Source organism: Orbicella faveolata, unplaced genomic scaffold (genome assembly GCF_042242905.1).
Source record: "Orbicella faveolata isolate gen_17 unplaced genomic scaffold, um_ofav_v1 contig_3, whole genome shotgun sequence".
Classification (NCBI taxonomy): domain Eukaryota; kingdom Metazoa; phylum Cnidaria; class Anthozoa; order Scleractinia; family Merulinidae; genus Orbicella; species Orbicella faveolata.
In genome coordinates, this window is record NW_028301558.1 from 23181096 (window position 1) to 23189820 (window position 8725).

The 8725-nt window shown below is 35.9% G+C and overlaps 1 long non-coding RNA gene across 1 annotated transcript; it reads right to left on the reverse strand.

The window, feature by feature from the left end:
- Nucleotides 1-1864: 1864 nt before the first annotated feature.
- Nucleotides 1865-4201, reverse strand: LOC149106914 (uncharacterized). Its single transcript, XR_016209564.1, has 2 exons — nt 3915-4201; nt 1865-3241 (listed from the first exon to the last, which is right to left on the reverse strand). It is a non-coding gene; the product is annotated as an uncharacterized LOC149106914 (long non-coding RNA).
- Nucleotides 4202-8725: the final 4524 nt, after the last annotated feature.

Sequence of the window (8725 nt, forward strand, 5' to 3'; positions counted from 1 at the left end):
ATTGTAAACAGTTGAATACTGAATGGACAAAATATTATGCTTTATGTTTAAACTTTTTTTCTGTTTCTCCAAAGCTATTAACAAGGAGAACTTCCAACTGAAAAAAGAAAAAGAAAACAGGAACATTCCTTTCATTTTCTCGGCAATATAAACTTTGATTTTTCACTTTGAGATTTGTCAGCTTTGCTCAAAAAGTTGGGTTTGTACGATTTTGTTAAAAACATATAATTGTATTATATTTTCAAATTTTCAGCACATGAAAATATATTCTTTAAGAAATCTCAGCCACGGGTTTATTCTTAAAATTTCGCAGATTTCAACCTCGATATTCTTTTTTAAAAATGTATTCTTATAAAAAAATGTAAACTTTTTGACAAAAATGGGCATGCGCGTTGAAAAAAGAAGACATTGTAAGAGTCTCTCGGCGGTGGGCCACATAAAAAAGCACATAACTGCGGAAAGCAATTAACAACGTCTTTGACAAGAGAGAAGAGAGTAAGCAATGTACAATTACAACAAAGCTCTTTTGACTAATTTGCTTTTCTACGAAATGTGACCTGCATGCAGAGCAGATATAAGTTCGATCGCCGCCGAGATTTCTATCTCTAAAAACGCTCAGCACGGGAATAAAGAGGATAAATCAGTAACTGAATGATTTGATTTTAAAAATCAAGTATTATGTTGATCATCACCATCACAGCATTTTTTGGAAACTCAAATCATGATAATTTATTCTTTTTTCGAATGGTGAAGGTTGATATAAGATCAGCACTGCAAGCAAAATTCCGCGCATGTCAGATCTTGAATAGAGCAGTTTACCTTTACAGATCGCATTACAAATGTTTAGATTTCTTATTTCAAATTGCAATTAATAACTTTAAAACGTCTCACTCTGTTGTACCCAAACTACACGTTTTGTTCTCAAAGTTTCTTCGTGTTTATAAAATCACATTTTACTCAATCAGTGTGCAGGACACGTATGTAACAGTTTCAGTTTTAGTCACAATCATTCCTATTGTGGCAAGTGATCATGTTATAATTACGTTATTAGCAATTTTGAAACGTTAATAGTACATTGTAATATTTCAGTGTCAACCTCTTCAGGAACTCGCCCTGATTAATCGTCACGCTAGATTAGTTAAAATCATAGGTACTCTGTTAGGACCCACATAATTAATTTTAAGCATATTTCCTAAGAGGAAAGAACTATTCTTAGCAATTTAGATGAAATGCTATTTCAGTAATGGAATGACAGGCTCTAAAAATCTGTCCCAAATTATTGGGATACTAGGGAAGATCGGAGAATTCTGCTAATTATGTATTATAGTATGATAAAGCCTCCATTTGATAACGTGAATGTCATTTGGACTACGTGTGACAAGGTCAATCTCTATAGATACAAAAGATGGCCGCACTTATTATTCTTAACGCTGACACAAGGCCTCTTCTGTTCCATTGTTTAGCCGACTTAAGTGGCTCCCATTTTGCGAAGATGCCAAAGTAAACAGATTGAGAGCTACCTATAAAAGGGTTCTCGGAAGCTTGTCCTCATATGCGAATGAACTCCCGAGATTAAATAGCAGTTTAAATTGGCAAAAAACAGGTTTCCTAACTACCATTCACTTTGTCTCGTATTTAAAAGAAAACCGAGGGAGGAAGAACTTTTGCGGTCCAAACTTGTCAGACTTGGAATGTCATTCCACTTACTCTGAGAAAGAAGCCATCTGTAAATAACTATCGAACCGGCCTATGGAAAGCTATTTTAAATAAACAACAGTGTATCTCTAATTTCTTAATTTAAAATGTCTTTTTTCCCTTAAAACTGTATAATTTTGTTTTTATAATTCATATTTTAACTGTAAGGTAAGGTAAGGTAACTTCATTTTAATTTATTAAGTGGTAAATGTAGGGAGTGGTTGCCCAATCTCCCGAGCCAGGGGCTCATGACAAAAACGCACGACTATTTACAATAACATTACTATTTGCAATTACTGTATTCGCTAAGATAGATTCAGAATTAAAATATGAAATATTTCAAAGAGCAACTAGTCCTAATATCAAAAAACGCGAAATTGTGCCAAAGCGGTCGAGGATTTGGTAACTGTCATTTCTTAATTTTAGGAGTAATAATTGCAGATTTGTAAATACTTAGTGAATCTTATTATTGTAATTTCTGAGGGCCACGTGTTTGTTAGCTTTTATTAAGTGTCACCCTCGTTAACTAAAGTCTCTACTACTGCTTCTGCTACATGTACACCTTCAAGAACGCAGAAAGACCTCAGAAGCTGGAGCCATTCTCAGTGGCCACACACAAAATAAACCATGGCACAAGGCCTGAGACCAACAAAATGAAAGGACTGAACAGCTCCGTTCAGTTCCAATTGGAACAAGAAATACGGTTTGGTTCTAAATTTTTGGGGAAAAGGTAAACAATCTGTTAAGAAGTTTTCTTATAAAGCATAACATCATACTCAAAACAGATGCAAAAACTGATGACACCGGCACAAATCACGGATAGTTATCAATGGGGATGACTAACAAAAATGTATATCCTCTCTGACTTTTATTGTTTTCTACACCATAAAGAAATAAAAACTGAGTGTCTTATTCTCTAAATTTTTCCTTGTCAAGTTACAAAGCCGATATAAAATTATTTGATCATAAAGTTCTGCAGAGATAACCGCTCAGAAAGTGCCCGAGAGAGTGAGCACCTTTCTTCGTGTACGACGTGTTCACTCAGAGCACAATTAGCCTGCGCAGTTTGTTATGGTCTGTTTATTATCCAACTGCAGCGAATAGCGTCCGAATAACAGTACGAATATACAGCGATATTGTACAGTTATTTGTACAGTAGAAACCTGTTTCAATGACAGGTCGGCGCGCGCACGCAAAACTGTCACACTCTCCCTCTTTGACTAATAGATTTAATGACTACAACAGCTGGATAATAAATCTCTTATTTGATGTTTTAATTTGTGGTGTCGCTTTATATTTTTACTCGCAGTTTGTATTTTGACTAGCCCTACGGGCTTGTCAAAATACGGCACAACTCGTAAAAATATACAGCGATACTACACACCAAAACATCTAGTGAGATTTATAGATTCTATTTATTATATCTATTCATTGAATAGCGCCCTTGTATTCCTCGTGGCTTGTTCTCTTCTCTTGAGTGTTTTAGTTTCTCTGTTAGGATGCCCGGCTTCTTCTTCAAGTCTCTTTTTCTCCACAAGACTATTTCCTATAAAACACACAAGCTGCATAAGAGAAGCCTCATGCACAACAACATTTTCTCGACATGTCCATTTTCAAAAGAAAGTCACCCTAGACAAAGGAAGAAGCCTAACTCTGCACGACAACTTTTTCTACACACGATTATTTTCTTAAAGACAAGCATACTAACATGCAGATTTGACGTTGTGGCACCATGTTAGTAAAGTAGTTGTAATTGTACTTGTGTCTATATATTGCCAAAAAAAAGACCCAAAGTGAATAATCTCGTAAGAGTGGTGTTGACTTCGGAGAATACAGTGCGGGCTAGTGAAGAGTTACTTGAAGTGGAGGTAGTAGGAATAAAATTGGTGCTCTTGCCAGGTAATGAGATGGTTTCTGGTGGTAAAGATGTTGTGGTGAAATTGTGAATTTTGTTTGTTGATGATAGTTTGCCCTTTTCTTTCGTAATTAGTTCAGTACGTTGAAGTTGAAGATCCAGATCCAGAATTCTGTTCCTTTAAGGAAATTAAATTGTTAACTTTAAAAAGTAATCTTTTTTGTTTGGTTGGAAGGAATGATGATTTAAGTGTCTTCCATTCCCAAGCTCTGGTACATTTGGGCTTGAAATTAAGTGGAATTTTATTCGGTTTTTTCCTGCCCTATTGTTGTTTTTTCTTGAGTTTGTATTTCTGCTTTCTAACCTTGTTTAGTTCTTTTCTTTTACTGTTCAAGGATGGGGAAGGTAATGATTGGTTAGGATTCAAGAGATCTATAGAGAGACCTGAAAGTGGGGAAAAGAGTATAGACATTAGTAGTGGTAAGTAGCATAAAAAATAAAAAAAAATTAATATAAACTGTAAGGTGGATGGTATGTACACCATGAACATTCAAAGAGTTAACGAGTAACTCAAGGTTGTACCCTTACTGCAAGGTGCACTTAGACTTTTTCTTCAAAAAAAAAAACCCTTTAGAGCAGTAGATATAGCTAGCAACCTATGTAGCAGTTCAGGTGTAAAATTAAGGGATCGCCTAATAAAAGGGTTCCCAAATCTCGAATGAAACATTCGGTATTATATATCGATTGCAGTGTAACAAGGGAATAATTTCTATGTTCTTCGCTCGATCTCTCAGCTCGTAGGTACACGAATCCCAAGAATACCGTTGAAAGAACACTTCGCTTCCATAACGAAACGACAAAAAAGGCTTTAGCGCTTTCGAAACTTTCCCCTGCTGGATACAATGTTGTTTTGCTTGTCTAATGTCAGTCCAGATTATTATGACGGTAACCTGAGACGTAACTACACGAAATGCGTTGTACACGTATTTTTAAGTAAGATTTTCAGCAGCATCTTTCCTTAACATCTGAGAAATAATTCGACGATTACACTTCGTGGAAGATAATTTTGCAAACAGTCTTTGCCGATGCTGCTATTTTAACAACTAAGAGTACAGTCAGCATGCCAAAGATGAAGGGTACATTAAAGCCAATAGCTCCAACAATATTCATAGCCTGTAATTTGTTTTACTAACTAGTTTTAAAAGATAAAAGTTATGTTTTTTTCTTTTAACAGTATGTGTTCAACGAAGCATTTTAAGATCAATTTGATTGTCGTCAATTGCGGCGCCGTGATAATAAAATCTGCACAATGTTGGTGTCGAATTAAACGAAGAAAGATTCATACATTCCTTGACTGAGAGTACTTTTTAATCCAAGAATGAACTCCCCTTTTATTATTTTATGATCAAAGAAGGATCCTGAGCTGCAGAACGAAGATATAATGGTGAAAGAAGTCGACCAGCTTTTATATCTCAACACTCTCTCTCTTTTGGCTTCAAAACAACAAAGTAGCAGTCTAATGTTTACTTTTTGCTGATGTTTTCATTATAATGTAACTCTTTCTGCGACGCCTCAAAAACCACTCGAAGAAAAACTCAAGCTGATTTTGCTACATGTTTTTGCGATGTGTTATGTTATTACTTGGAGGCCGTGTAGCATAGTATATTGACTTCCGATTTGTTAGCTGTGATAACTGTAACGGTTTCTCAAGTTAGAATTGAAATCTCGTTCTCCCGGGTTGTTTGCACGCGCAGTCGAAACTCCTTAGAACACCAAGCCAGTATAGGAGAACAATCTTTACTTTATTGTCTTTAATCCTAATCTTGTGGCCTCAGGGCGTTTTCATACGAATCGAAGCAAAGCGGTCAACTGAAATAATTACGTCAAGAAATCACTAAATATCGTTGTGTTTCTAACTTAGAAAGTAATCACAATGATTATGCCATGTGCTCATGCTAATAGAGAGCCTTGAGAGCGGTTAAAATCTAAGTAAGGCTCTCACTATAGTCACAAATTTACGTAACAATGTAAATATCAACATCAGTAGATTGTAGCTTACCAACGTTCGCGGGTCTTGATTTTCCTATGAGAATTTCGTTCTAACTTATTTTACGATCTTGAACAGAAGGGGTCTTAGCTTGAACTGAATGTGGGCTATTTCCGTTAAGCATTTAATGCATCAATCACGGCAACGTCAATCAAATTGGAAAATATTTCTCAACTTTACCGGAAGCGGTTACAATAACGACATCTCGTTCCAAGTGAATGGCGAAGAATCCAAACTACCCACGAGACACTTATTTCGATTAAATTAGGTTACTTTGGTGTTTGACAATAAAAAATTGCGACAGGATATTCCTTAAAAGCATTCTAAGATTTAAAAGCTGAAAAGCTGAATGAAGATCGACGACGTTTGGACGCTACCGTAACGTCATTAACAAGTCAAAAAATGTATAAAAACTAAGATATATAAATATTAAGACGAACAATAAGTGATGGAAATAATTTACAAGTTAAACAAAGAGTTTCGCACGTAAGGAGCCGTTTGGACGTTCAAATTAGGTTTGAATTTCTTAATGTAAATCGTTTCAAACACTAAACAATCAAATTTGCTTTGGCACTTTCTCAGAATCTTGAAATGGCTCTCATTCAAAAGAGCGCTCCTACCATGCGCTTCATGAAAACAGTATGAAAATGCTCGGTCGATTGTCGAATTCTTGTGTTCAGCAACACGTTGAAAAAGGTGTCGGGCTGCATAGCCGACATAATCTGCATCGCACAGATCACATACAAAATGATAAACAACACATTGCTGATTGACAATTGACGGCTTTGCTTCTTTAGGTTTGAGATCTTGCTCTATTTTCTTGCTCACAAAAATTGGCTGCAAAGTGAGGCCAATCTTATTACTAAGATCACGCAACTGCCTCCGAACAGTATTAGCTGAAACTTGATCTTTGAATGGTAGACTAATTCTGACTATGTTGCTCCCGTCAGTTTTTCTCTCCGATATGCTTACTGAAGGGTTTCCAGAATCAAAATTGGAAAAGACAAAATCTATAAGACTCAACGGGTAATCAAGACGGCTAAAAATGGAGCGCAATTTGAAGCGTTCTTCATTAAAAGCCTCGGTTGTGGAAGACAGCGCATAGGCGCGATGTAGAATTGTCCTTAATAAAGAGTCTTTATAGCATTTATCAGTATGACTATGAAAATGTAAGAGCAAGCCAGTATTGGTTAACTTTCTACAGACTTAAGTTTCGAGTTTTCTTCCGTTTTTGATGATTCCAATGTGGTAAATGCTTGTAAATTATTTTCATCACTTATTGTTCGTCTTAGTATTTATATATCTTAGTTTTTATACATTTTTTGACTTGTTAATGACGTTACGGTAGCGTCGAAACGTCGTCGATCTTCATTCAGCTTTTTAAATCTTAGAATGCTTTTAAGGAATGCTCTGTCGCAATTTTTTATTGTCAAGTGTTTTTCTAAGTCACTTCTTTTACGTATACTTTGGTGTTGAGATTGAGTTATTTTCCTAGTATGGTATAAGTAAAATCAAGCAATTTGCTAGCAATTCAGTGCAAATGACTAATGATACAACGTCGTTAAAAGCTCATACCCGTCTGTCCTCAAACAACGCGCAGCAGTCTATTGTTTAGTTCTGCTGATGTTTTCATTAAAATGTAGCTTTTTCAGCGGCCCCTCAAAAACCACTCGAAGAAGAACCCAAGCTGATTTTGATACATGTTTTAGAACAACATAAAAGGATTACGCTGGCGAAGTTTGAGGGAATTTGGAGCTATAGCACATGTCGAAAAGAATATCTTTAAAAGACTATCGTTTTTAACTATTACTTATCACGTACACGTATCACTTCAGGTTACTTGAAATAACCACTTTCCTACTAACAAACGACTTGCTTCTTTAAAATAAATCGGAAACGTTTTTAAAAGAAGTTGGGCTTCGAAAATAAGAACTTTTCTCCGGACTTTCTTGTGTTTTCTTGTCTTGGATATAGCGTAAAGCAGCGCCGAAACGTCATCGGTTTTTAGAGATTTTCATAGAGTTTTAGGATGTGTTTAAAAAAATATTTTAGCTTTAAATTTCTTGTTAAAAAATTTCAATAGACATGAAATCGATCTGAAGCTTTATGTGTTCAAAGAGACGGGCTAATTTTGTATTCATTGAACTGACGTATCATTGTTGACAAAAGGTATTATTCAAACTCGCGTTATGACTTTTCAAATTTACAGCTGTCAGTTTCATATTCAATCATTTTGTTATGAAGCCTACTTAAGTCAAGGCAAACAACAGACAGCATTCAGTTCTCTACAGGGAGCTAAGCTGTTGAGAAGTTCTGGACTTTCTCGCAGAGTACTTTAAACGAAGACGTTCAACTGAAGGAGATTCTAGCACAATAAGTATTCTTGTTGCTAGATTTAAGTTATATTTTACAATTGTCTTCAATTCCATGCTACCAGCTCTAGGCAATCTGGAGGAAATTTTAGCAGTTTCTTTCTGAGACTATTCCTTTCGGTGTCGCAGAATACAATAAGTTCGCATAAAACATTTTAACAGAGAACTCAACCAGAATCAAATCATCAAGACTCCTTTAACTCTTGGCTTCTCTGTTAATTCCGGCAGTTTTACTGTCTCGCAAACCCTTTCTTACAGGGACAGTTTTCGTAACAAAGAAGGGGGTAGAATTTACATCTATTTACATTATATTTGCGACTTTCAGATCTGTGTGAACCAGAAAACCAAAAAGTTTATCAATAGAATATTGCAGCCTTTTCAAGTGCCCTTTGTTTTCACGTGATCAAGTTACGCTCGATCCTTAACAGCGCTCAGTGACGTTTTGATTTTCTATGCTCACCGACTCTCTTTTTGTTTTTGTCGCAGAAACGTTATGGAAGCTAAGTTTTGTTTGAGCCTTTTATTATCATTTTGGGGACTCTTGCCGTGCATGGAGCACGCCTTGAAAACAAACTGGAGAATCCCTTGCATGTTGGCGCTAAACGTTCAGGTGAGTGTTCCCTTGTATTGATGACAACAGCGTTTGTTGTTTGTATTCTGTTTAGCTGAGTTGTACAATACGTCTGAAGTTGAGTTTGGGAACTGAAGAGTTTTTCTTGTAAACACCTAAACAATCCGTTCCTTTCTTTTAGTGCA